This window comes from Periplaneta americana, chromosome 10, assembly GCF_040183065.1.
Source record: "Periplaneta americana isolate PAMFEO1 chromosome 10, P.americana_PAMFEO1_priV1, whole genome shotgun sequence".
Taxonomy (NCBI): Eukaryota; Metazoa; Arthropoda; class Insecta; order Blattodea; family Blattidae; genus Periplaneta; species Periplaneta americana.
Window position 1 is genome coordinate 76979970 of NC_091126.1, and position 7773 is coordinate 76987742.

Here is a 7773-nt window from a genome sequence, read left to right on the forward strand (position 1 = left end):
TATAGAAATCCATTTAGAATTCTTTGGCCAGAATTCTGGATGGAATCCTATCATGTAGACAGAGACAATACGGCCAAGTGGGCGATGCTTCATTTCAAATAATGCAAAGAATAAAAATCCGAAAGTGTCATACAGATTCATTGTGGTAAGTGAGTTTCTACCTTTAACCACCCCTTGATCAGGTTCGGTGGAGCTATCTTGGTATCATAGGATTCTTTGAGACCGAAAAAAAACAGAAGTTGATTTAAAACAGAAATAGTCAATGTTAAAAGACGATCTGCATCTGTTTTATGTAAGAAAGAAAGGTACAGTAAAATCCCTCATAACTGGCATCCAAATAACCGACAATATCAAAACAATGGCACTTTTGGCTAGGTCAAAAGAAATGTTTAAATCTGCTACAATGCCGCAGTGTAGACCATCAGTTTTGCCATATTAGGAAGTTTGCACGAACTTTCATTTCCAGTGAATATTCGACCTAAAAGTAATTTATTATTCATGTTGTGTGATGTGTTTTTATAAAGAAAATCCACACAGTTTTTATGTCCATTCAGTTATGAGCAAGTGATAGAGGAATAAGCTTCACATGGCTGCAGTTTCAACATTTGGCTCCATGAAATACATTTTTTTTTTTGCATATACCGGTACGTATTCAATTATCCGGCAAAATCTCGTATCCAGAACTAGTCCGATCCCTTTGGTGCCGGTTAATAGGGATTCTACTGTAATTTGCAGGACCGTTCCTCGCTTTAACAGACATCAATATCATCATCAAAGATCAGTGATAGGTCAGGTTTAATTTGTTGAGGTTTTTGATATGTCTTGCATTAGGCCTATACGTTTTTTGGTTGGCATACCAAATGCCTGAAAAAAACCAAACCTAACCTGACACTGATCCTCAATGATATCTGTCATATGGACCAATATTTTCTGCCGAATTACCAAAAGTAATGACACTTAGCCCCTTTTCGCAATAACTGAACAACTCTTTAATGGAAGTATAGTGGACATTATGCTGTCAACAATGAAAACGTCTAATAATCATATAAATCTCAGTAGAAAAGGGGGGAAAATTGAAATTAGGATCAAGAAGAAATGTTGCACTGCCCATGTCTCACTTCCTGAGCTATTTCTTTGTGGAGCAAGATGCAGAGAGGGAGGTCCTGGGTACCATATGTGCAGTTAGTAGCCTACTACCCTACGTTCAACACAGTGACCTTTTCAGCATTCCTTTCATCAGCTATGAAGCAAGACCAGCCATGGACAAGCGAATGTATAGGCTGTCCCCTCACAAAACAAATTATGTCCTCATCAATTCCTGTAATTAAACACTAACACCAGTGGTAGACTACAGTCTACTCGAGATTATCGACCTAATCGCAATCACGGTTGTCATGTGTACACATCCGTAAACTCTTTCCTCTATGACAATGTTTCTCAAACTTTATCCACTGTGAAACCCCTTTTAATCTGTAGTGTAACTGCAGAGTCCTTGTAATATTTCATTAGTATTTAGGCCTAATAATTACAGACAAGTGAAAGCTAGTAGGCCCTATCTTAATAATTCTATTCAGTGGGATGAATGTATTTGTTTTTTAAGTCTGCAATCTGGTTTCATGGTGGAAACTTGTAGTCTCATTTCTACTTCTGCATTTTGTCTGCTTCGGTATTTTGTTTTAGTGAACACATCTGCAGAGAATCCAGTGATGAAAGTGATAAGTATTATTTTCCATTTTAGATGTTCTTTAAACATATTATTATTATTATGCATATTATTGGAAAATTATTATTATTATTATTATTATTATTATTATTATTATTATCGGTGGTTTCATGTTATTATTGATTCATATATTCGTAACATTTATATATTTTTATAGTATCCACTAAGTATGAGATATCCACTGGCACAGCTCAGTCGACTGAGGCGCTTGCCTACCGATCCAGAGTTCCGCACGGGCGCGAGTTCGATTCCGGCTTGGGCTGATTACCTGGTTGGGTTCTTTACGAGGTTTACCCCAATTGTAAGGCAAATGTCAGGTAATCTATGGAAAATCCCTGGCCTCATCTTGCCAAATACCATTTCATTATCACCAATCCCATCGATGCTAAATAACCTAGTAGTTGATACAGTGTCGTTAAATAACCAAGTAAGGAAAAAAGTATAAAATAAAATCTAAAATCACATAGGGCTCACGGAACCCTGGCAACATACTTTGAGAAACGCTGCTCTATGGTAATTCAGTAGTTGTCCAGACTGAACGAAGAGTGGCCTAGTGTGTACATACCTTTCCAGAAATCGCCATCACAGATAATAGCGATAGTTGTAATCACAATTAGAGTCTCCAGTATTAAAAACAATAAAGACCCCTGGAATGGCATAAGATAATGTTTTCAGAACACGTAATATGCTATCATGCCAGACACTGCAGTTGCCGTGACGGTCTGAGCAGACCTAAGAGGCGTGGTTATAAGCACTAGGAAGCTCTCGGCTCAGGACGTGAGACACGGGCAGCACATAGTGTGCAAATTAATACTACATAATTTAAATTGTATCTAAAAATATTTCGTCAGGCTTTGAAACAGAAATGTTGAAAATAAGCTAAACTTTCAATGCAATCTATCTCAAGGATATGGCAAGTTTTGAAGCAAAATACTACCCTCAAAGAATTCCTTGTTTTGGAGGTACAGAAATCTAGCTATGTCATATTTTGTGGAAAAAAAAATAGCGGGTTTTGATGTGAGGTGTCTGAATTTTGGAGACATTGACGTATTTGAAGAGACACTGACGAAGTCTCACCAGGCTTCTTGGAGGACCATGATAGCTATTCGTGGAAGTGAAACTCTATTGCTAAGTCCTAGAAAACAACACACTTGAAATTATCAGTGATGAGATCATTAGGCCTCATTCATCAATATTTTGAAGTGTCTGTAGAAGAAAGCATACTAATGGATCCTGTAGATCCAGGTTCGATCTCTGATGTATCCCTGATTTAAAACAAGTATTGGACAAGCCCATGGTCCAGATAACACAGGGTTTTCTCTGGGAGCTCCAATTCCCCTGTAGCATCCCAACAAATCACCATTCTCATCTCACCACAATGCTGGTGTAACATAGACCGGCCTCCTATGATGCATCCTGGGCAATGACTCTTATCAGTAAATCGGTCTACACTTCATATGGGTGAATGACAGTAAAGTACTCACCATTAGATAAAAAGAAAAAAAAAAAGTAATTTTAATTATCAATTGTCAGTTTACAGAAATATCTTTCCAAATGGTTTTTATTCCTTTTGCAAAGCTGTTGTAATTATTCCTGTTTGCATTTTCTGGCACTATTACTCTATTCTGTCTCAGCCATGTCTATGAAATTCACATTGAGACATAAATGCAAATGTAACTTAATGGTATTGTTTACCACACACATTCTATATAAATTTTTACTATTAACTAACGTTTTCTCCAGTTTGTTGTGGGTTGCTGCATGCAATTTTATTGATGTAGGAAGCATTAGGCCTATCCATAATAATGATAGGAGGAGGTTCTAAATTTCTCAACCCAAAAGTAAGATGTTTTTCCACCCACTTCTGAAATGTTTCACTAATCATGGTCCATGCTAATCTTTGCCAGTCTTCAAATTGGATGCAAATATCAAATCTGCACCTGTAAAAGAGAAAATGTGTTTCGAGTCTAGATAGAAAACATAACAAAATTTACTTTGAAATACATAGTTTAATTGTAGTTACATTATCAGAAACAAATCCATCCTTGGTTCCAGCATATATGATGATCAATGACCAAACATCCTCCCTCAGGTCGACAGATGACTCTCTGAAACATACCACCAACAATAGCTGGTTTGCTCTAAATGAAATGCACATGGGATGAATAATATCATATCTTATTCTCTTTACTATCCTAAAATATTGTAATAAAGCTTACCATTCATAAAAATCCACCTTTCATTCAGAAAAACAACAGATTTTGGACTCTCACATTTCCATCTTTCTCACACATTCTTTTAAAAAGCAAAATCTCTTGAACTGAATGTTTTCACTCTCTTACATGTATGTATGTATGTATGTATGTATGTATGTATGTATGTATGTATGTATGTGTAACTGTCTTCTTTTTTCCATTTGAAACACATTTCCTTCGAAATCATTCTTAATGACGAAAGTGAGTTATATGAATGCTGTAATGAAAATATGGAGATTATATTTATATTAATCTTATTTTATATTTAATAATTTTTATACATACTTCCCTGTGGTGTAACAAAATCTGTAACAAGTAAACATATAACAGGCTATGCTTCTTTTTATAATTTTTGCTAAAGACATATATTGTAAGCTGCAGTACTTGGGACAAATAATAATAATAATAATAATAATAATAATAATAATAATAATAATAATAATAATAATAATAATAATAATAATATTATTATTATTCTATATTACTGAATAAATATTATAGGTAATTACCTATAAGTACTGGTTTTGATCTTTTGTGAAATTAGTATTTTAAAAACCTTTCTGATTATTATTCATAATTCGGAAAAAAAAAAAAGTGAGTGGGAAACAATCATAGTTCGGATTTATTATATTTACATACTTACAAATATCAGTCGATTGCAAGTGGTGGTCAGCCATTTTGTGTTTGATAGGAACCGTTTGGCTCGGCCACACGCTCTGACTTCTCATGCAGTGCTGGAGTGATCTTTACGTGAATTTATTTTCGCGTGTACATTCTAGATCAAATCAAGCAGTTTTCTTCGTGCTCTGTTACACATCTTGCATATACGAAGGTTAGGTTTGGTTAGTTTAGGTTTTCATTAACCAAGTCCGCGCAAGATTCTGTCACGAGCCAACGTGTATAAATCGATGTTTGACGACATCACATTAATTCGATATTCCCATTGTTTTCATTTTGTCTCTGTCATGTTGGTATTATACTGGTAATGGAAGAAGCATGTAGTTGTACGTCTTGTGATGGTGATTAGTGTGGAGGTTGTATTTATGGATGTCGTATATTTAGCAGAGTTGATGTTTAATAGGGCATATCCAGATCATCGTGAATGCATGCACTGTTTTTCATGGAAGTGGGAGAAATGTATCCACGTCTTCATTAATGTCAAGTCACTGATCGCAGTTTGCTATTTACTGAAGTGTTTCGTTGTTGACATAGGTTAGGTTAAGTTACACTATATTAGCTTAGGAATGTTAAGATGAATGTTATTATAAATTAAAATGTAACTTTGATGTTGTCTATATTTAAAGTGTTTTGTTTTTGCGAATTTTTTGTGATTTGAATTTACATGCGAAAGTTGGAAGTTTTTAGAATTTTGTTTTAAGTTATTTCAAATTTAACGTTTTCCACTCATTTTTTCTTAGAGTTTTTATTTTTGGGGCAAAAATCTGGGGTTTTTGGAGTGTATTTTTCTCGAAAGGACAAAACCAGTATTTATAGATATTTACCTTGGCTTTTTTCTTCTTCAAAATTTCTGACAACATTATTCCTGTACATACAAAAGTATGTGACTGATGGGACTTAGCAGTGGTTCTTCTCATTTTATTTATTAAGTAGGTTTAAAATTTTTCAAAATGCAGATGAAGGTAAAGACTAAACTCCACCACATACACTATAGGGATACCACTTTGTAAATGCAGTTGTAATGCGCATGCGCTAATCTCCCCTCCTACAGTTCTTGTTCATGGCAAGCACTGAGTTCATTGGGAGTACAGTTGCGCCAAAGTGAAGTGAAGTGGTAGTATAAAATAAATAAATGAATACTAGTAATAGTGCTGTGTGTTTAAGTTATAACCAGAGTATTGACATGTCTTTACGTGAGTAATATTGTTTGATCATAAACTCATGGATGAATGTTCCCCAGAAAAATAGACGAAATTATGCGAGCATGTGCGGAAAACAGAGGACAAATATTTTGACTAGAAGTGTATGGTTGAAGCGGAAGTAAAGAACACAATCCAATAAGAGTCTCAATAATAGCGACTTAGCACCGCCAACTTCGGTTAAGACACAGATTCTGATTGGTGATCGACATCGGGGAATGCACAGAGGGGAACACGCAGCGAGTATGGGAGAAGGAAATGATTTAGGTTTCTGCCATAGCTGCCTTTTCTAAGTGGTCTAGCTATAGTTTATGATGAAGGGGTGCGCTTCCGAACAGGGGTAGTGGCATTTCCCCAAAGGTTAGAGCACAGTTTAGGTTTGTGTGTATTAATCGAAAAAACTGTCATATAAACATGCGTCCTAGTCTCAATATTTTCTAGCCACTAATTTTCGATTAATACACACACACCTAAACTGAGCTCTAACCTTAGGGGAAATGCCGCTGCCCCTGTTCAGAAGCGCGCCCACAGTTTGTTATGGATGCATGCTTATTGAATAAAATCTGTACTGATTCTGTCAAATATTATCTATAAAAAATATGTAAGCCTAAGCCTACTTACAACCACACGATTTACAATTCTTGTCATTAGAGGCCCTTTGGTTAGACATCTTCCCCTTCTGCTTCATCCTTTGTACATATTAAACACTGCTTCTTGTAGCTGCTCTGTAATAACATTTTCCTCCATGATGTCTCTCGCCTTTCGGACATGTTATATAACTTTAAAATGAAATGGTTATTGTATATTAAAATGTTAACTACTGTATTCATAAACCTTAACCTCAATCTTAATTTTATTTTCATTAGACTAGGTTTTTGTAAGATTATAACGTTTATATAACATCATATTAGGTAATTCTACAGAAAATCTGCACCAAAGAAGGCACAATTTTCCTTTGCTTCACTGGCTTCTGTCAGATGTATATAATGTAGTAATAAAAACATGGTTTTAGTTTGCAGCCGTAACTATTTTCAATATAAAAATCGTTTAATTACCTTTATAGTCTAATTCAGTGTTGAAAGTATTAATAGAACTGTCTCCACATATATTCATCCAAGTAGGATGACAGATGCTCTGTCCCAGTGCCACACATTTACTTATTCCTTTTTTTTTTTTTTTTTTTTTTGCATTTTTTTCCAGAAACATTCCACATTATTGGTATACGTAATTGAAAATCACAGAAACTCCACTACTTACATTTTTTTAAATCACTCAAATAACGTATAAAATGAAACTATTGATTAATAGAAATTGATGTGATCACTAGGAGAGCTGTATGCCCACTATCCCGCCCTAAATACGTACCAAACTTATATACGACACTCGTCGTGGGTGAATGAAGAATATGGTCGTATTGCGTTAATGTGACGGTGGGTTTCAGTGTCGCCAACATAGTAATAATACTACACACCTAATTAAATCTAACCTAACCTCTCACATAATACTACACACCTAACCTAACCTAGAATAACTCTTCTCAGGTTCTCGGCCAGGTGAATTGGGCTTTCGATGGCAGCCCTGTCATCTTCTTTAGACGCCTACTTCAAATGTACCTCTCACGAGGAAGTGATGAATCATGTGATCTAACTATAACATGCTATGAAGGCGATGTGATCCAATAGGCAGTGGCTGACAATAACGAGAAATTAAATACATGCAAAAAACTACGGACCATAACTATTTACCATTGCCATATATAGGCCTATCTCACATATTTTTTTTTATTTTATTGGGTTATTTTACGACGCTGTATCAACATCTAGGTCATTTAGCGTCTGAATGAAATGAAGGTGATAATGCCAGTGAAATGAGTCCGGGGTCCAGCACCGAAAGTTACCCAGCATTTGCTCGTATTGGG

The 7773-nt window shown here is 35.4% G+C and overlaps 1 long non-coding RNA gene across 2 annotated transcripts; it reads right to left on the minus strand.

The window, feature by feature from the left end:
* Window positions 1-3257: 3257 nt before the first annotated feature.
* On the minus strand, window positions 3258-6622 carry LOC138707304 (uncharacterized). Of its 2 annotated transcripts, none has more exons than XR_011334155.1 (3): window positions 6477-6622; window positions 3747-3831; window positions 3258-3663 (listed from the first exon to the last, which is right to left on the minus strand). It is a non-coding gene; the product is annotated as an uncharacterized lncRNA (long non-coding RNA). The 2 variants fall into 2 exon arrangements; XR_011334156.1 differs by lacking the exon at window positions 6477-6622 and adding an exon at window positions 3943-4071.
* Between the last annotated feature and the right edge of the window lie 1151 nt (window positions 6623-7773).